General features: G+C 45.5%; 1 pseudogene; it reads left to right on the top strand.

The window, feature by feature from the left end:
- The window catches only part of LOC138549708 (selenoprotein Pb-like), a 47657-nt pseudogene that overhangs the window by 13029 nt on the left and 6797 nt on the right, over positions 1-27831 (top strand).

Consider the following 27831-nt stretch of genomic DNA (forward strand, 5'->3'; position numbering starts at 1 on the left):
GTTCTTTGATCACTTCAAGTCACTACAGAATGTAGTGTCTCCAATGGGCCTTCGTATGTCATGTACCCATGTCTCCCACCCTAAGGAAGCTGCACTGCAAGGGTGTAGCTAGGTCTGGAAGAAATCCGGGGCTACGCTAATGTCGGGACTGTCAGGACTCAGAGGTAGCTAGCCTTTTGGTAATAGCCCCTGAGCTTCTATCCGGGGCTTCAACTAAAAGACCCGGGGCAATACCCCCATTATCCCCCCTAGCGACACTGCTGCTGCACTGGCTCAATGTTCCTGCCAGAGTCAAGTCTAAAGCCTTGACCCTGCTTTTTAAGGCCCTTTATGGGTCATCCCCCTTTACCACAGTACTAAGTTTAAATGGTATTGTCCTGGTCGATCATTAGATTCTGCCAATAAATACCCAATTTGGTCACACAGGTGTAGACGAGCGTGAGTCATGGGAACACACTTGGCAACCACTGGTCAAGAGCCACCCTTTAAGTCGCCATGGAACATTCTACTGTTGTCCATTTGGTTTCCATGTTTAGGATCCTCTCTATCATCATCTTGATTTCATGCCACTATCGCGACATCACTGGACGTGATCTAGATGCATGGATGGAGCCCACTCTGCCGCTGTTGCACCTATTGTAAGAATCATCATCTGTTATAAGCAGATAATACAGATTCCTGGTGGCTCAGCGCAACCTGTCGCAAAACATTTGCTAAATAAATTGCAACTTCCAGTTTGGCCCAATCGTCAGACTTGAACTCAACATCCTTGGCCAGCATTGGTCGTGTGTTGAAGATCCCATGCATGGTTCCGTATTGCGTCTGATTGTCCAAGTTGATCCAAAACCAAATAAAACAATGTAAATGTTCTCTCTCCATGTAGAGTGCCACTATTTAGAAGATGGATACTTTTTAAAGCTGTGTTTGAGCTTAAAGAATGCCCCAGGCCTTTAAGACTTTCCTTCAAATACACATGTTTACAAAACTCATCAAATTCTATCCTGAAAGTTCTTGTAAAGAATGAAGAAGCAGACAGTGACTATTTTACCAGATATCTTCAATTTACAAGAGTCCCAGCATCAGTTATTCTTCCCAGTAGATGACCTTATGTGAGGGGGTGGAAAAAGGATGCTGATACAAGGGTGGCATTTTGATTGGCAAAGACTTTTATTTATTAGGAAGAGAAACCCTCACTATCTATATCTTCTAAGAGGGGGTTCCATGCCTCAATCTAAGACTAAGGGATCTGTCAAAATGTCAGTCGAAATCGAAGTCCATCGTCCTGTGTCATAACCTACTTCTATTCCTTACACTACAACCAAAGAATAAATCAACTGAAAAGTTCATTCTCCAGGAGAAGAACTCCCTCCTCATGGTATTTGGGTGGTATTCCTAGAAATGTTCTTTGGCTAAAAGGATGACAGGTATAATCATTCCCTTTTCCTGGCCTGTGGTTCCAACAACAAATCTTTGCAGCAGTCAACTTTCGGAACCAGGAGAATTACTTCCTTCTCCTGGTATTGGTTCACACGCTCCGATATAGTTCACACCGAAATCCAGGGGGAATGACTCCCTTACCCTGGTGTCTCTGGATCCAAAAGGGCTTTGAAAGAGGAAAAGAGGGGTGAGGGGAAGGCACAGCACACTGCACTGTGGCAAAAAACAAGAAACGCTAAAGCAAACACACACGGGGGCAAGAAAGAGCAAGGGGATCGGGAGGGAGCCAGGGCACTCACCAACTCAGACAGCGGATCTTAATGCTGTAGAGCGGGCCCAGATAGTGCTAAAACTAGCATGATGGAACAGGGCGATTGGAACTTTGACTTGGTCCACACTTTGTGAACAGATTGGGACTTTCCCTCTTTCCACGTTCTGTGTCATGATTGGGAATGTGCCCCCTCCATGCCCTGTGGCCTGATTGGTACTTTCCCTTGCTCCACTCCCTGTAGTATGATTGGTACTTTCTCTCCATCCACTCCCTGCAGCCTGATTGGAATTTTGACTCCCTCCACACTCTGTGTACAGATTTGACCTTTCCCCTCTTTCCACGCCCTGTGGTCTGATTGGGACTTTACCCCCTCCATGCGCTCTGTAATGATTGGTACTTTCCCTCGCTCCACTCCCTGTAGTATGATTGGTACTTTCCCTCGCTCCACTCCCTGTAGCCTGATTGGAACTTTGACTCCATCCACACTCTGTGTACAGATTGGACCTTTCCCCTCTTTCCACGCCCTGTGGTCTGATTGAGACTTTGCCCCCTCCATGCGCTCTGCAATGATTGGTACTTTCTCTCGCTGCACTTGATGTGGTGTGATTGGTACTTTCCCTCTATCCACTCTCTGTGGTCTGATTGGAACTTCGACTCCCTCCATGCTTTGTGGACGGATTGGGACTTTGCCTCCTGCCACTTTGTCATCCGTTTTGTTCGCAGATTTGAAAAAAAGGCTGAATTCCACATGCCTTCTGATGACCTTCATTGTTTCCCCTTGTCACTTACCACAAACATTCTAAGAATTGAAGCATTTGGACTTGGATACAAACGGAATGGCTCCCACATTTCTAGGCATGTAAATATGACTTCCTCTCCCAAAAAGTTGAAGCTTTGTAAATAACTATGAATACAATCTTTGACATTAATGTGACAATGCAGCCGTAGGAACTTAGGAGCTACAAGTGGGGCTCACAGTGAAGACGCCAAGTCGGTAGGCAATGTGTTACATTTGGCCTTTCTGCAACTTCAGAATTATGTGACCTTTTCAAAACAGGAAAGTGTACCCAGTCCTACATGTAAGCCTCCCCACTTAGTTCGAAATCACAAAGGGAATCATGGCATAAATCCAGCCTCCTGTGCGCTGCATGTTTTCACCTTTTTTTCTTGTTTCTTGTGCCTCCTGTTACCCTTCTAATTGATCCAGCCTTGGCAGTCTGCGTGACAAGCTCTCTGATCAGCAACTAGAAAACATCAGCTACTTCATTATCAATGAGAAGGACGCCCTTTCCAGGCTCCTGTATCCGGAGCTGAAGCGGCGGGCGCCAGAGGGGGTGCCTGTATACCAGCAGAAGCTCGACGAGCCGGACATATGGGAGATCCTTGGAGGCGAGAAGGACGATTTCCTTATCTACGACAGGTATGGGGACTCTGTAGCAAGTCTTGTCACCTATAGAAACTCTGCACCTCCTGGAATTTTACTTCTAGTGTGTTTCTAAAATCCCAGGTACAAGAATTTCCTTTCCATGTATGAAGGACCACAGAGTCCCGGAGAATGAACTATCAGGCGCACCATATCTCCTCCATCCGAGTTATGACACTTACCTCGATAAACACTTCACTAATACAGTCTCCAGTAAGACTTTAGAAAATGATGCATATGTTGCCAACCTACAGATGTCAGAAGAGCATGTCTACTATGGAAAAGGCAATGTGATCCTTCTTTACAGAAGGGAGAGTACTTGAGGTCAGACGTTCCTGAGTCCAGTGGAATCCAATGTAAAGGCGCAGACAAATATTGAAGAAAAGTCAAATAGCTTAACATCAACGCATTAGAGGATGGTTGCCCAAGTGAGAAAGGGATTCATACATGTCCGTTTCAGTTTTTAACCTGTTAGGCCAGAGTGATGAAGACATGGCGATGGGTGTGGACCCTCATTCCACACGCCAGAAACATAAACAAGTTCAAAAGTCTTGGAAAGGAATATTCTCTGGAAACTGATTTGCTACTGGCTAGGCGATAGGTAGCCAGGAGTACAAATGAAAGAACTCTAGCTACAGAGAGCTTTAGCTTTCTCACAGAACTACTGGAAAAGAGTATGTGATGTCCAACATCTGCTCAGCAAAGGATGCATGGCTTCTGATTGGTCCGTTGCATCATTGTTCCTCCCTCTCCCATCCAGCAGAAGCACCTCATGAAACCATGCTTACATAATCTCCAGGGCCTGCTCAGACCACGAGTAACAGAACCAACTCAGAGAGTAGAGACTAGTGTCTCAGCGTGCACAGCTGGAGCGACCCGTTAGGTCCCCTAGAGCAAGCTTTAGCTCTCCGCACCTAGAGGTGCTTTGGTGCCAATCAACTGCTCAATCAGGCAGATTCTGCTTCTGGTTTGTTCTTTGCATCCCTCCACCATCTGCTGACGTGCAGAAGCAATGCATGATCTCCTGCTAGGGGAGGAGATGCTAATCTCCAAGGCATAGCCCAAGCATGAGCAGTAGAAGCAGTTCAAACGAAGGCACAGTTAGGCAACGCTTACTCAAAAGAGGTGGTGAATAATGTTCGCCTTGCACCCATCAGCGCCTCTCCAAGGAGTTTGCATTGCAGAAGCAACTAGTTAGGTCTGCTTAGAGAAATATTTAGCTCGCTTCCAGGCCCTAGTGGTTGGTGCCTTAGATGGACTCTGGTGTCAATCAGCTACTTAAAAAAGCAAAGCAGAAATTGCTCCCAATTTGTTAATTGCATCATGGCTCTGCCATGCCTACTCCGGATGAAGCACTTGTGTACAGGCGCGTTATAATTGCCATATCAAATCATATCGCATTTCATAAACATTGTTATACTGACATCACCAACTTGACACCAACCCTTTATCCACATGCGTGTTCTGAGTGTTAGGTAAGATATTCATATCAATGATAAATCTTCCTGACCTGTGTCAACCCCAGAACGTTTTGGTTTACTGGTGGATTATTTTTCCATATACCTCACTGAGTGGGAATCTTTTTCCACATTCACAGATCCTTTTACTCTTTCTATGGGTGTCATATTTAAGACTCTCCATCGTGTATTTTTAATGCTATCGTCTTTGATAACTTTTGGCATATACTGGCTATTGTTGCTGGGTTGCCCTTTGGGCTCCCCTTTTACTTTCTCTGGCTAACCCTATGAGAACTACAATTCCCAAGGATAGAAAGGATATTCTATCCGCTCTAAACTTTATTTAGGTGAGACCAGCACCGCCCACCTTATGTGGAGTGCTGGGGAGATACCATGTAACTCCTTTCTCATTTTAACTGTAACATTTATGTTACAGGGACAAGCTTACTATTAATTGCTGATGGCAGTGAACCTTTTTACTAATTCGGTGCACCTTTACTGCGGGCTGTTTCCAATGACCCGGTAAAGGCACCCATGGGTGCTCATATTACCAAAATGGCCCTTCTCTTCTTTTGTCACCATTTTAGCATTTCCTGCCCTTTCTTGGATCTTCCCTCCCATTCCAAGGCAGGAAAGTCCTTTGTGTGATTTCCATCTTTGGTGGGAGACCTCGGTCAAGACCGCCCAGACTCCAGAGTGTCTGTGAAGGCAGGAAGCGATGGAGGAGTCCAAAACTCCACAGCCCTTTGTCTTCCAGCCTGACTCCGAGAATCCAGTTCAAACTGGGAGGCTGTCTGTCCTGAAAGGACTGCCAACCCCCCAGGTTTGAATGTTGCACGTCTGTTTGATTGGCTGGGTTCCTGCATTAAAGTCTGATCCTGGACGCTGAAGAGGTAGTCAACCACAAGACCTGAATCCAAAGCAGAAGATGAGGAAAATGTGGCTGCAGCGATTTCCAGCGACTGGAGAGCCTGCTGTGAAACCAGAGCCTGCTGTTACCCTTCTTTCCAAGCAATCTGGGGACTCCGTAAAACGGTGACCCCCAACCCAGAGCCTTGTGTGATCCACTACACTCACGAAGACCTGCATTTTGAGCCATCCCACATCATGCTGCGACCTTGCAGGGCTGCAATACCCCAATAGCCTGGGACCTCGAGCCATTATGCGATGCATGGTCTTCCAAATCCCAAATCAAGCTGAATCTTTGGTGGCATCCTGTTGGACCTCCAGAGACGAGTGCTGGCCAGATTAGTAACCGAAATCCAATCGTCGATATTCTGTATTCTTCTGGCTCCTGAAAAGAATGCCAAAACCACAGAGCCGCCTCCAACTGTGAAGAAACTCTTGCCTGGAGCTTCCTTGCTGCAGAACCCCTTCCAGTGTCCTGTCTACAGTCATCATGATAAAGGAATTCAACAACTGGGTTTTTGGCTGCAGACCCTGAAGTCTTCTTGCTGCAACTCTCCTTCCATGCTAAGGTACTCTGTTGGCTGGGGTATTTACTTACCTTAAGTCTCCTGATTCCTGTATAGCTTTGGGGGCCTCTGCTGGAATCCTCCTAGGGTGTCTTCTCAGAGGTCCATAAACCCTATCTAGCTTTAAAGTGAAATACTTGTTTGAATAGCCTTCCATAGGAACTCTGACCTTTCTGCAACTGAACCCTATCTCATCCTGCCTACAGCTGGCTCCTAGACCACTCTCTTCTGCCCCTGAATGAACTATGGAAGGACTGTATAAGTAAAGAGTTCTGTCTTGAAAAGTATAACACGTGTTTGAAAAGTACTTATTTGTGAAATAGCTAGTTGGTAACTGTAACTCTGAGAGTGAAAAGGTTCTTCCTTATCTTGAATGTGTGTTGTAGCATTCTGAAAAGTATACATAAGGTTATTTTATTCACCTGTGAATTGGTTGTGCCTCTTCCCTTAAAGTAATGCTGTGGCTTCACTTTACTATTCCTGTTAAGATACAAATGTATGAGTGCCCCAATTGGGTCTTGCTTCCCCTGACTTTCTGTTAGCCTGTCTAGAATAAGTCTGCCTTAGGTTATACTAACATTTAAGTTGCCGGTAGCTCCTTTAAAAAGTATATAGGTTTTACTTACCTTGGCTTGCCTTGGTCCATCCTAAAATAAGTTAAAGAGTTATTGCTTACCTCAGTCTGTGTTCCACTAATCTGAAAAACAACTGTAATAGTGTATTACAACATTAACTACAACATTAGGTTTTACCTGCCTAGAATAGCTGCGTGCCATTCTTGAAAAGTGTTCTGTAGGTGTAGCTGACCTTGGTCCGCCTGCTGCAATCCTAAATTAGTGTAAGGGGTTCTTGCTAATCTTAGTCTGTGTTCCACTGAGCTGAAAAGCAACTCACCTAGTATAACTATGTAATCCTAAAAGTAGTTACAGGTATATACTGTTCTTTGAATCTGTGTTCCACTATTCAGAAAAGTATCCTGGTAACAGAGTTGGTTGATTATGTGATTCCTTCGCTGAGTGTCACTGCATAACTGACAGGGCCTATTACCCTTGACTTACTGTAAAGTAATCTAAAAGTAAGTGATGGTTTTTACTCCTCGTGAATAGGTGTGGCCTACACTAAATGTGTATGATAAGGTCTGACTTCCCAAGAATTACTGTTCGGTAATCTGAAGAAGGTTTATGCTTTGGTCCGTCTACCTTAAAGCATTGTGTTGTGTATTTATAATGTATTTATGACTCTGTGACCAGTACTTACCCCAAGACTTAACTTGGCCTTCTTGTATTTATAATAAACCTTTATTTTGTTTATAATACATCTGGTTGTCAGTGTTTCTATTGAACCCTTCGTTTACTACAGGTACCTTCCTACAATCCTCTCTCCCTCCTAAAATAAGCCTGGCTGCTCAGTCTATGCTACCATATACAGAGGTGGTACAGCCTTATACTAAGAGTGGAGTCTTATACTGTCTCAGTTGAATGGTTTTACTAAGCCCTTAATTGGACTTCAGAAAAACTGTCCTTATACTGAGGATGATTGATGGTTGCGTGATCAAAGGTAGCGGCTACGTTACGTTGTGATGACTGGTTTTCGAATGATCTGGACTCTTTTCCATCATTCATTTTTCTTCTTGGCGGTCTCGTTATATCCAGAGAATGGCAACCTTCCCTCCATAGTTCTATGGACCCCCAAACCTTTTTGAACCTGTCCTGCTTTTTACAGGGATGTGAAGCCTTCGGATTCTCTCCCCTGGCCTTTTGCTCATTTTGTTATGGGTAGACTGATCAATCCTTAAGAACATCAGTACTGGGAAACCATGTTTCCCTTTTTTCTTTTTACCTTTTACTTTTCTGGTAACATCTTATCAGTGCACACAGCATTTTATAATGCAGTGCAATGGGGATACTTTTGTATCAGCGTAGTCTTTTTCACTTGGGAGTTTTGGTAACTTTTACTAGAGACAAGCTGGTGGCAGCATTCATATTTTCACCATGTTTGTGTTATTTCTACTGTGCACATTCACGTTTACTGCGTAAAACCACTGAATGTGGCTATTGCCCTAAAATGGCCAAGACATATTCGCTTGTTCTTTGGCCGTATTGTTGTTTGGCCTTCTTCCTGCCTTCCTAGGTCAGGAAATCCCATATAAGGTCATGCACTTGCCGGGAGAGCTGCTGCTTTTGCAGGCTAGTGATACTTTTGTGTGTGTTTGGGACATGAGAGAAACACAAAGTGGTCCTTGATTGTACCTCTGCTGGCTGTTTGAATGGTGCAGATCCTTACCATAGGTGGGCTTGGACTTGTTTCTAGCCATATTCTTGGATAAGGAGAGGCCTTGTGCAGCCATTTCTTCAGATCCGCATTGGCGGCAAGAACCCTCTGTAGAAGAGCAGCCCATTGAAGATTCTTGGACAACTCCCGAAGAGGCTCAGCATCTCTTCCTGTGTTTGGCCTAGTGAAGCCCTGCTCGACTACCGGATCTGCGAAGGCCCTGAGCAGTGCTTGAACCCCTGGACTGGTGGGACCAACCAGTCTCAACACATTCTCGAGGATCCAGACACCCGAGCCTTTGAAAGCGTCCCTGGGCCACCCGGTGGACTGACCAGCTCTCAAGTGGGCTACCTCGCTAGAGCTGTCACACTTCTGCGTTCCTCGTCAGAACTTCAGTGGTCACCAGCTTGTGGGGTAAATCATCTCCCTGACGAATTTCAGCCTCCCAGCTTTAAGGGATCCTGCTCTAGTAGGTCTTCTTCAAACACAGCTGGAAAGACACCTGCCGTCGCCTCTGTGTGGTAGCCATCGCTGGAACTCGCCTTCCCCCATCTGGTGAAGAGGTATGTATCGGTGCTTCTGCATGTCTTCATTGTGAAGGGTTGCACTCAGCTCATGGACCCGACCAGATGAATCCTTGCACCCTCAGCTCCTGGGTACCCATCTCTGGAATCAAGAGTGGGAAAACCTACCTCTAGTGACCCCCACTAGACCCATCCAGTCCTCTAGGAAAATCAGAGTCAGTGGGGTAGATAAACGCATACCATTTGTCCGTCCTGTTCTCCTTAGAATAAAACCATGGTATTCCATTCCACTGCTTTTTCATCAGTGCACTTAAATCAGTTGTACCTGAAAGATAGAAACACATCTTTACCTACCAGTAACCTTACTTGAATATATTCTCTGGAACTTTTCACCAATACAAAAACTTTACCTACATCAGACACATTCTGGGGAGAAGCTTTATGACTTTTGGGCACAAGGCCCCACTCTTCATAGGAATTGGACTTAGTTAGGGCAGATTTCTTGTGACTTGGTTCCCTCTTAATGCATCACTTACCTTTTTCTGTTTACTAAGTTATTGCATCCATTCATAAGAACCTATGGTGACTGTATATATGTTTATAATTGAGTGTTGTGCAATATTATCACCTGCTTGTTTCATTACCTAGTGTGTGTTGTGGGCCTAGAATAAATATAGTATTTTTGTACTTACCTGTCTTAATTGAATTATTGTGTGCTTCACTGTGTGGTCTCATTGTTATCCTCTGACACCAATCGCACTCTCCTGAGAATAGCCTTTACTGCTCTCCACTGCTACCTTGATTAAATTTTGGCTAACCTCTCAGAGTTACCCTGTTAACTCGGGTGGCCTCCTAAAATCTGTCCACCAGACCAGGTTCTACAAATCCATCTTAACAGATACTGGTACATAAATCTTAAATGACTCTTCAATCCAGTAACGATTCCTATGACACCATGAAATGTGTCCTTACTGAATGTATTTTCCCGCGTGTCCTCACGGATTATCAATGGTTCCAATTACTGCAGACACATAGGGAGGCACAAGACTGGCTACGGTGCACGCCATGGCTCGTGGCACTTGCGTGCACCCCAGGGGAGGAACAGGATGAAGTCCGTGCCCAGTTGATTCAGGTTTGGTTTTCAGCATGTTGGGGGAGTCAGATACTGTGTCATGCAGGCACGCATACTGGAACTTGACAGATCTCATGTCCTGGATACTATGAGGGCTGTTCAGATGGAAGATGCCCATAACTCCATATGGTGGGGGGTGGGGTTAAAAGCAAAGGAATCCTGGACTGCCGAGCATCCTGGGGCCAGCCAAGGAGCAGAGGAGGACCGCATCTGTCACCACAGCAACCTCAGGGGTTTGCACACACGCCATGGACTACTGCAGCAGGTTCCTGCTTCATCCGGCTGGCTGGCTATTGGACAGACTTGTGGTCATTTCCATAAATTAAAGCACTATGGCAAGGTGTGTAAGGTAGCATTCCCATTACTCAAAGCATCAAAACCCACTGATTCCAGCCCTCGCAAGTCCAACGTGCCCAGGGTGGAAATCGGAGGGAATACCAAGTTGAATTAACCAAGGGATCAAGGGGTTGTTGGGGTGACTTAGTTATCTTCACAGTCTGCAGCACCAGTACCAGCAAAAGGAGATGGACACAGTGCCAGGTGCACATCCAATCCAAGAACATCCAAGTCATTATTGACATGGGGGCTCTGGTTAATGTTAGGGCCAAATCCCGCTTTGAAACTCCCGAATCAGGTCCCCCATTGATGCCACCAAGGGTAAATCTCTTCTTCATGGTGGATCTTAACCTCTGCCATTAAAATGGTCATTCATCACCAATCTTCAGCAAGTTCTATGTCATCTCAGAGGCTAAAGACAAACTTCTTAGCTGCGCAACAGACGAGGCACTGGGATTGGTTAATGTTTCCTTCAAAGTCACTTTGCACTGAAAAATACACTTTGCACTGGAAAAATACACTTTGCACTGATCCATGAATCAGGGGTTGTGTCAGCAGCGCAAAGTCACTTTTCTAGCATGTCACTTTTCACTGTGCAAAAGAATTCCATGAATCGGGACCTAAGAGTTTTAGGACAGGGATTTTTGCCACAACACCTATGATATGCAGGTGATGTGTCAAGTCCCAGTCGAGCGTGTGTCCTCTGACATGGGTAAGACTCCTAGTCCATTGAGTGTAGCCAATGGCATCCAGAGCAGCTAGCAATGACCTTGCTTGCTTGTCTTGTTTGTCTTCTGCCCACATGTTGAAATCAATATGGAGTAACACTGTGCTATAGGGCATCGGATCATCTCACCAGACATGTAGTGGCATCCTTGGCTTCAAAAGAGGTGTGAGAAGTGTGGACAGAAGAGCACGTCCACTTTATCACCCATGTCAATAGATACTATCCCGCTGGCCAATGCTAACGATGAGTGCATGAACATTTGCAATAATAGCCTCATTTGAAAACAACAGTGTGATAACAAATCGACTTACAAACTCGGAACACTAATGCACTTTTGACCGTCAGTTCAGATGCACCCCTTATTTTATATCTCAAGTGTTCATGAAGCATCCCAAAACAGGCAAGTGTTGGACATTTTGGCACACCTAACTCTTCGCACAGAAGAAGCAAGACAATTGTTAAAAGGTTTGGGACTTGCCCACCAAGAACTGTCCACTTCAGGGGAAGGTCTTCTTCTGAGGGGTGCTCCGATTGTTATTCCATCGGTCCCGGTGGACCAGGTCTTTGCTCTGGTGTCTGTAGGCTACCAGAGTGCTATCAAGACAAAAGCCTGGTTACCGGAAAATAATAGGTGTCCGTGGCTGGAGAAGGTCAATAACATGATGCTGACTTGTAAATGATGTCACTCAACTGCTCACACTTCCCCCATTGAATCTCTAGCATGATTCACCAATCCCTAAGCATGGATTTTGGTACCGTTGTAAAGGACCAGCAATTCATGGTGGTGAATAATGGGTATTCTCGATGCCCGGTAGTGTAGTTTATATCATCAACATCGGCCCAGGTGGTTGTGCCAGCATTACAGCGCCTTGAAACACGCTGTGTATAGGCGCATTATAAATACCCAAGATCTTCACGTTTCATGGTTTGCCGAATTTCCTTTGTTCCAACATGCCATTTCAAGGGGTGGACTGTAAGAGTTTCCTATTTTCCTGGTTTAACAAGCAGTTGTCCAAAATTGCATCACCCACTGCTGGACAAGGGCCACTTTTGATTTAGGAATATTCATGAGGACAGTGAATTGCATGTAATCAGGAAAAGCCTCACATCCCTGTCTGGGTGTGAGTTATCTGTTTCTGGAGCAGAAAGGTTAAGTCCGCCATTACAGCACATAGCTGTAGGCAAGCTCGGAGAATAAAAGAAGCGGTTATACACCCCGGCGTAAGGTACAAAGAAACGTGAAGGAAAGAGTGCAGCTCAAGATGAAGGATGTAAACGTGGAGGCGGGTGATGCACTGCTGGTACAGAACAGACACCCACACCACAAGTTATGCATGCAATTTGAAACTCGGCAATGGAAAGTGACCATTAAAAAGGCATCATTAGACCAGGGTATGGAAGATTCCGGAGGGCTCATCGACCTCCTTGTGGTGGGCAAAGTGTTGGGACATTGCTGCAGCTGAGAAGATCACATCCCTCCGTTTTGGTAACAAGGCTACGTTTTGTAGGACCTGGTCCCCCTTCCTAGACTATGTGCAAAAGTTTCCTGGGATTACCAGACAGCCGCCGTCCCTCCGATGGTTGGCAAGGGAGGACTAGTCTCCTCAGTCCTCGTTTGCAGCAGCCTAGCCCACAGCCACCACCAGTCTCAGTTCTCAATTCCCTGTAGCGTTCATCCAAGACTGCAGTGATCCCTCTCCCAGATCGCAGGCCCGAATATTTCCCCCCATCCCCGAATCCCTTCACCTCACTTGAGGTCATGTTATTGATGTTCAGTTTTTTTTGGTTTTTTTTGTTGCTCGTTCTACATTATGACATGAATATTGCATGAAGCGTGTTTGACTTACAAAATGCCTATAAAAAGTCTGGTTGAAAAAAAAAAGGCATCATTAAAAAGGCTGACTTCCTTTTCATGCACGGCTTACATTTTACTTTCTTTGCTTGGTATTTAAATCAGGTTATGGTCTTACTCCCGATTACCTTTTCTCATTGGTCTCAGTCTACACTCCCTCCCGCTCCCTTCGCTCTAGTTCTCAGTTTCGTCTTGTAGTACAAGCCACCGCTGTGCCCAATCGTGCTTTCGCACCTTTGCTGACCTTGCTCCTCTCCACTGGAATGCTGTTCCTCTTTCTCTACGCTCTATCACTACCTATTCCTTATTCCGAAAATCGCTGAAACTTCCTCTGATCCAGGCAAGTTGATCCCAGACTCCCAATGTCAATCTTTATTTCTTTACTATCGTGCCATTTTTATACTTTTGCTACGTTAAGCGCATTGGATTGAGGCGGTATATAAACACCAAATAAATACAAATACATCAGTGGTAAGAGATAGTGATGGCAGACAAAGCTTCACGAGTAACTCCTGCTGGTTTCCTAGGCTGAGGAGATCACAGGGCTGAGGAGCAAGGTAGAGCAAGCGAGAGAGGAGCAAGATGATGAGGCCTGCAGGGAAATGCCTCCTGAGCAGCCACGAGCAGAGGCGTTGCTAGGGTGGGGGCAAAAGGACTATAGCCGCAGGTCTTCTGGTTGTAGCCCCGGATAGAAGCTCAGGGACTACAACCAAAAGGCTAGCTAGCCCTGAGTCCAGACATTAGCTTAGCCCCTGATCTTTTCCAGACGTAGCAACACCCCTGGCCACGAGACACTGTGGGTCACGGGGCAGAGCATCAGGGCAGCAATGGTAGCTCACCTCGCATGGGAACAGAGAGATCCCTGGGAGTGGGGACCTGCAGCGAGAATGCAGATACCCAAGCAGGTCCACAAGGCAAATTCCAAAGGAACATCACAATTTCTCATTGTACAAACACATATCATTTTGTTGTTGCTATTTTGGGGAGGGGTGTTAGTTATGTTTGAAAGCATGTCCTGAGCACGAGATGTCACTTATAGAAATACAATCAATCATAAACCTTTATCCGACTGTATGTCTTAAGGTAATACATGATGAAAAACATAAAACCATATGCATGAAATTTGATTAAAAAACGCTACTTATCCAATGGCTCAAATATTGCGTAAAACTAATGACAGTAAACAAAAAGTTTTTAAAAAAACTCCCTGGATAAAACAACATCCCGTTTCATGGTTTGCCGTCTCAATCACAAATAAACAAAGTACAAATCACAGATTCTAGTTTGAGTAACCATGGCATTCAATAATGTTCCTAAAACATGTATAAAGTGCTTAGTAGAGCCCTTCCTTAGGGCAATAATAAAGTGTTCTAGTTCTCAGAGAAGTGCAGAATAAAGTGCAGTAACCTCTCAGTGACACAAGGAAATAAAGTTACAATCTGATTTATAGGTAACTTAATCAGTTTGTGGTGACGTAGCCTTCCCAGCCAAGCTCTGTAAACGTACTTCACCACCCCACGTACTAGGTTCCCATCACTTGTGTGTGTGGCGATAACAAAGTGCTCTAGTGCTCGGAAAATTGCACGATAAGTGCAATTACGATACAATCTGATTTCTGTATGACTTAATGGATGTGTTGTTTCCTAACATGTAGGTTCTTTACACAAGTGTGCCTTCTCAAAAAAGCTCTGTGTATAAACGTCGCCACTACACATACTGCACTGCACAGCATGGCAGAGGGTCACCAAGCACTTACTGTGTGGCATTTTTCTTTCGGGCAACCCCGCCTTCACACCTTTGCTGTAAAACAATGTAAGCGCTCGCCAGGGCATTATCGTCAACCCCAAAATCATCCACAGTTTAGAAAGACCTTTCGGGGACATCCGTTGAGTACATTAAACCCCCTGGAACGGTGGAACCTGCCCTGCTTTCAACTTTTTCGTCTGCATGATCTGTGCTACATTCACACTTAGAAACGTTGAGTATCGCTAAACAAGTGCATTTGTTTTCCAGGTGCGGCCGGCTGACGTTCCACATCCGGCTGCCATACAGCTTTCTTCACTTTCCATACGTGGAGGCCGCCATCCGTACTACGCACAGCAAGGACTTCTGTGGGAACTGTACCTTCTACCAACACAACACCACTGTGGAGGTGAGCATCACGGGTTGTAGTATACTAATGCCTGAAGAAAGACAGGAGCCAGGCATGGATTTCACCAGGGCTTTATTTCCTGATAACTCTGGATAAGATATTGCATAAGTAGTGTCCAGGATCTTACGGGCCAACGTGGCCAACTTGGGCTGGGCTGCCGTAGCTCAAAGAGTGCAGCTGAATGCTAAATTTGTCCCGTGCTTGGAGGAGCCGGGAAGACGCCACTGTCTGCGTCCTCAGCTCGTCCCGTAATGCGCGCGTAGCGCGCGGGGGCGGAGCTGATGGCGCGGGCGAGATCTCGCGAGAGCGGGGCTCTCGCGACATCTCTACACACCTCCCTTTTTCCAAAGGCGGAAAGGGTTCACTGTAATACATAGTCATTGTACCTCACCGGTCTTCTGTGCTCCCTTCGAGGCCTCTCACTGGTTGCAGGGCATGGTCTCTGCTGCTCCGGTTCTGGACTTTCACTGGGTTCTTCCCGTTCAGTTTCAGTTGCATCTCTTACTCCATCGTTTCCTTCTGTTTCTCGTTCCTCGTTTCTCCAGTCATCTCTTTCGGTTTCTACGTGGGGTGTCTCTTGGGTCCTCTCTTCTTCTTGCCTTCGCTGGTATAATGCTACCCTTTCAAAGTTCCACGTGCGCCCATCTTCTGTGCGGACGTGATTGGTTCCTTTGTGAGTTACCTTTATGGGCCGACTATACCGGGATCCTGTGGCTTGGTCCTTTCTTGGCAGTTTGATTTTGACCCAGTCCCCTTCTTCTATGCTGGGCGCTTGCTTCGTCCTTCTTCTTTCATCACTCCACGATTTCATGCGTGACTTGTTCCTCTCCATGCGCCATACCACTTCTGTCATGTCAACTGCTTCATCTTCCCTTACTTTCGCTAGCCATGGTGGAATGAGGGTGGATGCCGCACTCCTCCCTCTCAACATTTTGAACAGGGATATTTGAGTAATTCCATTAGGCGTGAGCCTGTGGGCCACTATGGCTTCTTTGGTAGTTTTGAGGGGGTCCATTCCCGAAGCTGTTGCCAGTTGGATGGCCCCTTTTATGAACCTGTTCGCCCTCTCCACAAGTCCATTCGCTTGGGGGTGATATAAGGCCGCTTTCTTTTGTTTGATGTGGTTTTTTCTCAAAAATGCTTCCATGTCTTTGGACACTAGTTGCACTCCATTGTCTGTGACAACTTCTTTGGGGAGACCTTCCCTTTGGAATATTTCAGTGAGTACCTCTATGACAGTCTCTGTGGTTATGTTCGGGACAAACTCGGCTTCGACCCACTTGGATAAATAGTCGACCAGCACTATGCCGTATTTGTGTTCCGTTTCCATCGCCTCCAGGGGCCCTATGAAGGCTATGCCCACTTTGGACCATACTGCTTCTGATATCTCCGTGGGAATGAGAGGTGCTTGTCGAACCTTCAGTCTTTTGTCACTGTTTAGGCATTCATGGCAGCGCTCTATCATGGTGCGTATTTCTTGGTCCATAGACGGCCACCAGTAAGCTTCTCTCACCCTGCGGCGAGTCATCGTGTTTCCTAGGTGTCCCGCGTGGGCCCTGCAGAGTATGGTGCGCCTCATTCCTGTGGGGGGAATGATTTGATCCATTTTCATGATTATGCCTTCTGTTTCCGACAACTCATCTTGCACCTTCCAATATGGTCTCATGCCTTCCGGCAGAATTTTCTCATTTGGCCAGCCTTCTTTGATCCATTTGCGAATCTTGGCCATGATGGGGTCCTTCCCGTCTTCTTCTTCCCAGTGTCTCTCACTGAGTTCCAAGTAGTCTGGGTCCCTTATGTCTGAGATGGATGCGACAATGCATTCTCCGTGTAGGAATGTGGTAGCTCTGTCTTTGTTCTCTGCCAGTCTCGACATGCAGTCGGCTTGCGAGTTTTTCCATCCTGAGATGTGATGGATTTCAAATGTGTATTCCTGTAGTTTCGCTGCAATGCGAGCTAGTCTGGGCGTGGATGTTTTGGTGCCTCCTGGGCTGAGCATGTGAATGAGCGGCTTGTGATCTGTCACCAGCTTGAACTTTGTGCCCCACACATATGTTCTGAAATGTTCGACTGCCCATGCGCATGCTAGCATTTCTTTTTCAATCGTAGAGTAGTTCTGTTCCGCCTCTGATAGTGCCTTCGACGCAAAGGCCACCACATGTTCGGTGTCACCTCTCCTCTGCGTTAGCACTGCTCCTAGTCCGTACGCACTGGCGTCAGTGGTAATGACCGTATCCCAGTCTGGGTTAAAGGGTTGCAGACATGGAGCTTTCATGATGTATTGCTTTATGGTGTCCATCGCCCTCTTCTGAGGTTCTCTCCACACAAATTCATCCCTTTTTTGAGTAGATCACGTAGGGGTGAAGTGGTTTCTGAAAACTTTGGTATGAATTTCGCATAGTACTCAGCCAATCCCAGAAAAGACCTCACCTCTTCTTTGGTGGCGGGTTCAGGAGCTTTGGTGATGGCTTGCATAAGATTTTGTTTAGGGCTGATGCCCTTTTCCGAAATTTTGTACCCCAGATATTCAACTTCTTTTACTCCAAATGAGCATTTCTCGTGACGTAAGCGCACTCCTGCATCTTGTAGTTTGTTGAGAACCACTTTGAGGGTGGTATCGTGCGTCTGCTTGTCCCTTGCATAAACCAATATGTCGTCCTGAAAATATACCACATTTTTGACCTTCCTTAGTAGGACGTCCATCATGCGCTGAAAGGCCGACGCGGCTGATGATAGCCCGAAAGGCATTTTAGTGAATTGAAATGTGCCAAATGGCGTGATAAATGCTGTAAGGGGTTTCGATTCTTCGTGGAGCTGTATCTGATGATATGCATTTCTCATATCAAGTTTTGAGAATATTTTGGCCTCTTTCATTAATAATATGAGTTCGTTTATGCTTGGGAGCGGGTAATTGTCCGTGATAACCTCTAAGTTGAGGCTGCGCAGGTCTATGCACACCCTTAATTCCTGTGATTGGGGTTTCTTTATCAGGACGACTGGGCTCAGCCATTCGGACGCTTCAATTTCTTCTATCACTCCTTCCCTCTTCATTTTGTCTAGCTGTTGTCTAAGGGTGTCCCTTGCTGTGGCCGGTACTGGTCTCACCCGGTGCTTGACAGGGACGGCATTTCTTTTGAGCACTATCTTGTGAATGAAACTTTTAATGTGCCCCGGCTCCTCCGAGAAAAGTGTTGGGTAATCGCTCTCGACAACGGATTCATTCCTCGTATGGACTGATAGAACTTGATCTTCTGTGCTGGGATCCAGTCTGATTTTTAGCTTGTCTTGATCATCCCAGCCCAAAACTGCAGGCCCTTCATGGCTGAAGTAGACTCTGGTGATGGTTTCTCTTCCTTTGAATTCGACTTTGCCGTTGATATACCCTAACAGTTCGACTGAGGCCCCTCCAAACACTGTGGGCTTGTGTCGTGTGGTGAGTACTTCCACTTTCTCTTTACCCACCATGTCTTTATATGTCTGAAGGGGTAGGATGGTGAGGTCCGACCCGGAATCTGCCATGACCCTTGTCTCTCTTCCATCGATTTTGATCACGCAGTGGGGTTTCTCTCTCCTGGCTCGGGTGCTGTTCACCATTATGACTGTGGGTCTACCCTCCTCATCTGACGAGGATTCCCTCTCCCTTGTGTGTTCTGAGGTGAGGCTTGTGACTTTCTTGTTCCTCCATCGACACACTATCGAGAAGTGTCCTATCCGTTTGCAGACTGAGCACTCCTTGTCTCTGGCCGGGCACTCTCTGTCAAAAGCCAGGTGTTTGGTGCTGGTGCACCTATGACACTTGAGGGGTTCTCTCTTGCTGTTTCTTGCCTCTCTCGTGTCTGGTGCAAACTTTTCCTTTCTTGGACGGAATCCCACCGCTTGTATTTCAGTGGGAACTTGGGCACCTGTAAACTCTTTCCTTCTTCCTGCAGTTTCCTCTACTGCTCTGGCAATTTCGACGGCTTTTTCTAACTGTAGCTCTTTTTCGAGGATGAACTTATCCTGGACCTTCCGACTGTTGGTGTGGACGACTAGCATGTCACATATGCGGTTTTCCGCATTGGTGCCGAAGTTACACAGGGCTGCTAGTTCCCTTAACTTCGTGACGTAGTCATCGACGGGTTCGGACTGCTCTTGTTTACGAGTGTAAAACCTTATTCTATGGAGTACAGTGTTCTCTTTGTTGGCGAACCTCTTAATGATTCTTCTAACCGCCTCCTTGAACTCATCATCATTGTCGTCTTCTACTGGAATCGGGGTAAGGCCCTCGAATATTCTCTGCCCTTCCACCCCTAAGGCGTTGAGTAGCATGGCCCTGCGTCTTACCGCTGAAAATCCTGATCCACCCATTGCCTCCACGTACGTTGTGAACAGGGGCTGCCATTGTGACCAAGGGATGGCAGGCCTACCTGGCATTTGTAGAAAGGGTGGCGGCGGTGTGGCTCCCTGCATGTTTCTGCGCGGTTTCTTGTGGTGATCCTCGTCGCCAATTTATGCAGTATACTAATGCCTGAAGAAAGACAGGAGCCAGGCAGGGATTTCACCAGGGCTTTATTTCCTGATAACTCTGGATAAGATATTGCATAAGTAGTGTCCAGGATCTTACGGGCCAACGTGGCCAACTTGGGCTGGGCTGCCGTAGCTCAAAGAGTGCAGCTGAACGCTAAATTTGTCCCGTGCTCGGAGGAGCCGGGAAGACGCCGCTGTCTGCGTCCTCAGCTCGTCCCGTAATGTGCGTGTAGCGCGCGGGGGCGGAGCTGATGGCGCGGGCGAGATCTCGCGAGAGCGGGGCTCTCGCGACATCTCTACACGGGTGCAAAAGGCTGGTCGCGGAGGGCAGCCTGATGACTGCTCTTATGATATGATGGATTGTTTATAACGCACTTAATACCCAGAGGTTTGTAAGCGCGCACCTGGGGATCGAACCCGTGTTGCTCTGTGTCGTCTTGCTTCCAGGGCGAGCAGGGTGGCGCTGAGCTATCCCCCTGAGACAGCTCTTGAGAGCTAAAACACTGCGCTCATAATTCTTTCCAGAGGCTCTGTTTTAAGATGAAATAACAGAGAGAGGAACGTTAACGTGACTTATGCTTTTGTTTATTTCAGAATTTAACTAGAGCACAAACTACATGAACATTGGACCCCAAAGCACTGCTCCCAAATATTAACCCACATATTTCGGTCCTCCTGGCCATTGGATCTGAACACACAGGACTGAACACATTTTTGACACCGTTTATTCTGATCTCTCTCCCAACTAAGTATTTCTTCTCTAGTAAATATCAAGTCCAAGTACAATCCAGAAAGGATGGAGTGAATGTGCGTTTGCACAGAATGCCGCAGTGTGCAAACAGCCTTTGGCACAGGGTTCTGCCATCTTTGCCTCTCCTGGTGCTTGGGACTACAAGCCCTATCCAGCATAATCAGGTGTGAGGGGCCACTGGAGTCGTAGTATAAAGCACCTGCAAAATGGTGTGTATTCTCAGTGCAGAAATTCATATAAAAAGATTCTCTTTATGTTAGTAACATTGTACACTGTCTGTTAAGTTCACAATATTAATTTCTAATCACTTCCAGTATATATTGTAGCCATAATAAGAATGTTACACTTGTCCTACTGAGCAAAGCACATTATCAATACCTGTAATAACTATATAAATTACTTTCTGAGAGAAAGTTATCACTCCAAAGAGGTTGTGTTAATATAACTATTTTTCAAATGGGTAACCATCTAGGCCGCCTGATTTGTGTATTGTGTTTGCTATCTGACCTACAAACCGCCTCAACCCGAGCCCCATCGTTCACCTAGTAAAAGTGGGGTAACATTGCTTTGGCTCCTTGTTGCATAAACAGGTACACAAGAAAAACCTTTTTGCATGCTCTGGTGTCTTGCTTTGATTCAAAATATGAAGTGACAGGGTCCCAGATGAACATGCAGCAAAACCAGTTTACTCCATTCCTCATCACGCTGGCAAAACCATGTCCCTCATGTGCAGAAGTAAGCATGACCGGGAGAAATTGGGCAAATCTGGTACCCATAGAACTTCATTGCGTTTGCCCATCTTAAACTGCATGTTTTACCTGATGTTGTAGATAGGAAGTTCTACTGGAATTGACCCTTTGCGTACATAGACAGGCAAATAGAAACTCTGGACAGCCAATGGTTGGTGTTTGAAGCGACCGGAGTGGCCAGGCCTATTCGGTAATGGGATTGTATCTAGGATAGTGTAGGTTAGAGTAGTATGAATTTGATAGTAGATGATCAATAGTGTTAGGCAAGATTATATGCAGTACCCTTTGGGTGCACTACAACAACCCTGACCTCCTGGCAATAGGAACCCAACCTTTGGGATAAGTCTGTACTACACAGGTTGGTAGAGTGTTGAGCAGCCAGGCTTATCTCAAGAGGGGTCAAGGTGAGCTGTAGGGGATTTACACAGAGATTCACAGTGACAAGTCTTCAAGTAAACTCTTACACTCAAGTTTTTTTCATTATACAATTATTAATTTAATTGAAAAATAAGTTTGAATAAGACTTCTTCAGAAGGGAGCAATATAAAGCAACACACAAATACACTTCAAGAATACACACTCTTAGTTTTCTAAATCAGCAAATACCCATTTGGGATGGCTCAGGTACACTTCCTACAGCCTCAGGTGACTTTGAAAGTTAGGGTGTTGTGGACATTAATACATCACTGTTGCATTTAGAATATACTTGAGAGGAGTGCCAAAGAAAAGAGGTTTCAGAATAAGAGAAGTATTCACACAATTATTCTTAACCAGGTAAGTACTTTAAAAAGATAACCAATGCAAAGTGAGTTAACCCTTTCCTAGATGGAAGGCAAAACACATCAGCTCAGCAGAGAAGAGAAGAGTCATTCAGGGAGCCAGGCCAACCAATGTTAAGTTAGCAAAAGTCAAGGTGAACTGAAGCACTTCTTGCAGGTAAGTAAAAGTCTTGCACAATGTTTTAGAAATCTTTGTAGCAAAAGTAGAATAAAATGTAGGGTCACAAGCTGTTAGGCCTTTGAGTATTAGAAGATGCAAGCAACTCTACAAGAGCAACCGAGACAAATCTCAACTGAGACAATAGGAGCTTGGCAATTAAGCCAGGTGGGACACTGCGCTTGCAATCAACGTATAAGGAAAGAGGGAGGCAGCAGGTGTCTGGAGAATGTGGGTACGTTGCCCAAACACGCCACAGTAAGATTAAGGTTATTTGAGGATGTTTCCAGTCTCACTGCGCCAGCACAAAAGAAAATAGACACTGCTTAAGATGCAGATTTATTTAGGTGAACGTGCTACAGCCTGACACATGTTTCGAGCAATCCTGGCTCTTCCTCTGAGGCTAGTACATGATAATTAAAATTGAATTTCAAACAAACAGAATACAATTGAGAAGTTAACAGGTTTGTAAAGAAGAATTAAAAATAAAAAACAAAAATAACAAAATGATATTAAAAAAAAATATTTTGTAAAAAAGGTATTTTTTTGGTAAACAAAAAAGAGATTTTTGTCAATGATATTGAATTTTTCCCCCAAATTTGGATGATGCATGAGAAATAAGGTAATTGGTATGCATAGCTATATCCACAAGGGTAGCCAGCACGGTATACCAACCCATTTAATAGATCGGTTACCATATTTTTGAAACACATTTAAGATAAAGCACATTGATTGTTAACCAACATTTCAGTCAACATAGATCAGATGGATTAATTCAATCAAACGGGTACATAGTTTAACACATTGCATGTCATCATGACGATTGGTATTAGTACACAAAGGAATTGTATGAAGATGTGGTACCGTACGTGTTTCATAGTAGTTTTGCAAAGGGCTGTGCAGTAAATTCACGATTCAAAAGTAAATGGGGTATAAAAGAGGGGAAAGAAAATAAAAAAAAGGAGAGAAGAAGACAAGGGGGAGAGACAAATCGGCAACAATCCGTTAGTCAGACGTTTACAGATGTGTCTCTCAGTATGAAGTTATGTATGAATCGTCCCATAATGATACTCAAGTCAATAATAAAATCAGTTAAAATACCTTCAGTTCATGGAATTCTTGTACATGAAATTATGCGTACTTGGATTGTACTAAAAAGTACAATGTAAGGTTAGAGAAAATATATATAAGCTTGCAGGTGATCATGACAAATAACAGTGTTACATCGCTTTAAAGGTCACCATTATGTGGATTAAACTCATATAATGAGCGTACATGAATATATATCCTCGCTATTGTGGAAGGTGAAGAATTAATGATCCGACTGTTACGGGATAATCTTTGAATAAGATGTTCCGACGAGGCATAGAGAAAAAGGGTGGGTGGAGGGAAGTAAACAAATGTATTTAGAATCTAATGTGCTGACTGCTAAAGCTCTGTCACTGTAAATAAGTAATTATAGCGTGCCGCAATGTTAATAGATAATTGTAGCGTGCGGCGATGTGTTAATGCGATCCAAGGGACCGGGGAGTTTTCCTTACCCTGGTGGTCTGCAGCGGACGTGTCCGATCCCCACACATGCACCGCACTGTCTCATTCATTGTAGTAGCAACTGACTTTGGTGAATGCAGGCTGTACCACGTAAATAAATCTGCATCTTAAGGAGTGTCTATTTTCTTTTGTGCTGGCGCAGTGAGACTGGAAACATCCTCAAGTCTCAACTGAGATCAAGCAAGGTGGCACAACAAGAGGTAAGTTCTCTTAGACTGTATTGTACATTTAGGTTGAAGAAAAGTGCACCAGATGGCTTCTGTTCCTGTGCAGCTCTGCATATCCTGGTGTTCCTGTGCCTCAGTTGTGGGGACAAGAGGGAGGACTGCAATGGGATGGTCAAACAAGTGGCACTTCAGTGTTTCAGCTCCTCGTGTCTACCGCAAATAGCAACTCCGCGGTTCCTAGCTATCGAGATGGGCTTTCCTTGCATCTGGGGTCCAGCACTCTGTTGAGGTTGGTCAGGCTCAGTCAGTCATGCTTCCTGGGAGTCAGGGGGATCTTTCTGTAGCTCTTGGCCAGCTTAAAAGCTACGCACACGATCTGGTGTTCCTCTCCCTGGCTATTCGGTTCCAGCAGCGACTGCAGTGGAAATTTCAACCCGCTTCAAGAGGATGTCCGGGTGGCTTACTTTCGAGTTGATTGGTCCCACCAACTCAAAGCAAGAAGTTGTCCTTTGCGGGGCTTCACTGTCGATATGAATTCAGAGTTTCAGTACAGTTGCTGATCTGTTCTCTCTTGGCACCGTGCACCTGGCCACCCTCTGTCCTCTGGGCCCAGCTACTTGCTCACGACTGCCACCCTCCTGGACTGCCTCCAGGCCACTCCTTGCACTGGGGTCTGTGTCTGTACCCTTACAGTTCACCCCCCTTTTTTTCTTCCTATACCCTGTCTGCTGCCTTACACCCAGAACTTGCCAATTGCTGGCTGCACTACCACTGTTTGTTGCCTTTATTATTTATTTATTATTATTTATCTTGTTTCTCCTTTGCACTTTACTGCTCTTGGAAACTTTAGTTTATCCCAGAGAAGGTATTTAAACCTTTGGGAAATCTACCAGACTTCCCTGTGCCGCTGCACTGAAGGTGCTGTGTGTCACAGTGTAAAAAATGATGCCTATGGAGTTTGTCAGACTCCACAAACACAAGAAACATGGTGTTCAAAATCAGATTAAAATACACGAGAGAGTGGGAAAAACATTCTTACTCCAGGTTAAAAGTTAAAAGTCCTAAAATCCGGTGGTCTCAAAGGTAGAGAGGAATTAGCACATTTCTGAGAATTCACCCTAACAGATAGTAATTGGGTTGGAATCATTCAGGAAAAGAGGGTTTGAGTTCACATGATTTGTGGAGGGCGGCTGTGATTTGTAGGTGGAGGGGCAGTACAACTCCTGTGCACTTTTTAGGAATAGAAGGCAGATTTACTATATGTGGTAGAAAGCCAAAGCATGAGAGCCCCACATGCTTTATGGAGGTGGAGGGGGAGGCCAAAGCACTGAGAATGATGGGTTTAATTTATAGGCATACTAGAAGGTCAAAGCACTGAGAACCCTCTGTGCATTTCCTAGGTGGAGGAGCAGGCCAAAGCACTAAGAATTCTGGGTGCATTTGTAGGCATACTAGAAGGTCAAAGCACTGAGATCCCTGGGTGCAATTTGTAGGCATAGGAGAAGGTCAAAGCACTGAGATCCCTGGGTGAAATTTGTAGGCATAGGAGAAGGCCAAAGCACTGAGATCCCTGGGTGCAATTTGTAGGCATAGGAGAAGGTCAAAGCACTGAGAACCCTCTGTGCATTTCCTAGGTGGAGGAGCAAGCCAAAGCACTAAGAATTCTGGGTGCATTTGTAGGCATACTAGAAGGTCAAAGCACTGGGAATCCTGGGTTTAATGTATAGGTATAAGAGAAGGTTGAAGCACTGAGAAGCCTCTGTGCATTTCTTAGGTGGAGGAGCAGGCCAAAGCACTAAGAATTCTGGGTGCAATTTGTAGGCATAGGAGAAGGTCAAAGCACTGAGATCCCTGTGTGCAATTTTTAGGCATAGGAGAAGGTCAAAGCACTGAGATCCCTGGGTGCAATTTGTAGGCATAGGAGAAGGTCAAAGCACCGAGAACCCTCTGTGCATTTCCTAGGTGGAAGGGCAGGCCAAAGCACTGAGAATCCTGGGTTAATTTGTAGGCATATTAGAAGGTCAAAGTACTGAGAATCCTGGGTTTAATGTATAGGTATAAGAGGAGGTTGAAGCACTGAGAAGCTTCTGTGCATTTCTTAGGTGGAAGAGCAGGCCAAAGCACTGAGGATCCTGGGTGCATTTGTAGGCATACTAGAAGGTCAAAGCACTGAGATCCCTGGGTGCATTTATTAGGCGGAGGAACAGTCCAAAGGACTGAGAACCCCACATGCATTTGTTGAAGGAAAGTATGCATGAAATTAACATGACTGCATCTACTGCATGCCCAAACGTGGTGCGGGACAGGGTTAGGATGGGGAGGAAGGCACCTACTACAGCAGTGGCTCTTTGTGCAGGAGAAGCCCAGATAGTATGTGGTACTTTGCACCGGCCACGGCATTCAAGTGGTAGCCACAGATATCTTCCTCTGCAAAGAACACAGGAATATGTCTCAAAATAATCTGGTGCATCGGGAAGAAATGTAACTGTGCATGCAGCACCACGGCACACACATCAGCTGCCAGAGGACGAAGTTCAGGAGGCAGAGGAGGAGGCTGCCCTGTCACCAACAGAGGCACGGGAGAGAGAGATATGACATTAGCCAAGCAACACAGAGAGAAAACCACGGATGAGGAAGAAGAGTAGATTCCAGGGAATTCCACATCTCTGATTTCCTTGGAAACAGATGACCATGAAGACTAAAACTAAGATGAAGCGCCATCCCCTGATTCAAGAACGAAACTCAGACACCTCTACTTTCCCTTTGATTTTGATGCATAACAACACCTCCGCCTTCAGATGCCACTGCAGGAGGAAAACCTATTTCCTCCTCAATGTGCTAGCCCACCATTTCTGAGGCTTTTCAACGTGTCACAAAATAACGCAAAAGAAACAACAAGCACTTTCTAGGCAATGACAACCTTGGTGCACTGACAAAAGATTTACTGCCCTAATTATTTTGAGTAAAAAGAGGAATTTGAAAGGCTGTTTGGCTTTCTGTACTATTCACTTAGCAGTGGCAAGCCTAAGCTGCCTTCTGGCTAGGCTGTAGTGTGAATGGGTTTTTAGCGCCGCTGGGGCGCTATGGGTTCCGATGATCCGAGCCTCTACAATCACACGCGTGAAACAGCTTCATTTTATAAAAAATGAATGAGTATTTTAATGCTGAAAAATATATCATATGATATGATGGGTTATTTATAACACGCTTAATACCCAGAGGTTTCTAGTCGCGGACCCGGGGATCGAACCAGTGGTGCCCCTTGTCGTTTTGCTGAGCTACCCTCCCGAGATTTGGAGGAAGCACCAGGCTCATCGCTCGTAAGACCGCCCAACAGATTCCTTACATGATAAAGATCTATGTGCGAGCCAGGTGCAGTGATAGGGAAAAGTGATGTACACTTTGCAATGGGCGGGTACATTGCAAAAGTAAATCTTTAGTTTTTACACAATCTTGACTATGTTTGGCTCTACCAACCAGCGGAGCCACTCATGCCTTTTTTCTACACTCTCCCAGTGTACCAGGCTCCCCTTTTTAAGACCATCTTGCTGAGCCATGATGAAGAGGACTGCGTGGTCCTGGAGCATGTGGTTCTCCGTGGCATCCACCACTAGCTCCTCATCAGCTCACACCGACTGACAGAGGCCAGGCACCACACTGTCAGAGCAGAATTAACACCCACTGCTTGGTTTATGGCAGCTATGGGTAACTTGAGTCTGTTTATTTCTTTGTAGAGGAACAGGCAGAGACACCGACAGATTTGATAGGATGTTGGACATTGAGAATCATGCATTAGATAATAAAATACATTTAGATATTGTGCTTTGTAGCAGCACATCCAATTAACCTTGAGGTCAACAGCACCACTCTCTTGCTTCTACATTACTGCTCTTCCCTACCAGGTGGCATTTTTTAAAGGGTAAAAAATAAAGATTACAGACGGGACCTAAAGAACACACCAGACAAAAGGGGATAATAGAGGGATCAAAACACAGCAGGAACATCACAAAGGATAGACACCACACAATGCACCTGAGCTCTTCTGATTGGCTGATCCGCCTTGAATCCCGCATCTGGTTTCGACCCTTGAGAAACCACACAAGAATCCTAAGGG

This window comes from Ambystoma mexicanum, chromosome 1q (genome assembly GCF_040938575.1).
Source record: "Ambystoma mexicanum isolate Mex_15411 chromosome 1q, UKY_AmexF1_1, whole genome shotgun sequence".
NCBI classification, from domain to species: domain Eukaryota; kingdom Metazoa; phylum Chordata; class Amphibia; order Caudata; family Ambystomatidae; genus Ambystoma; species Ambystoma mexicanum.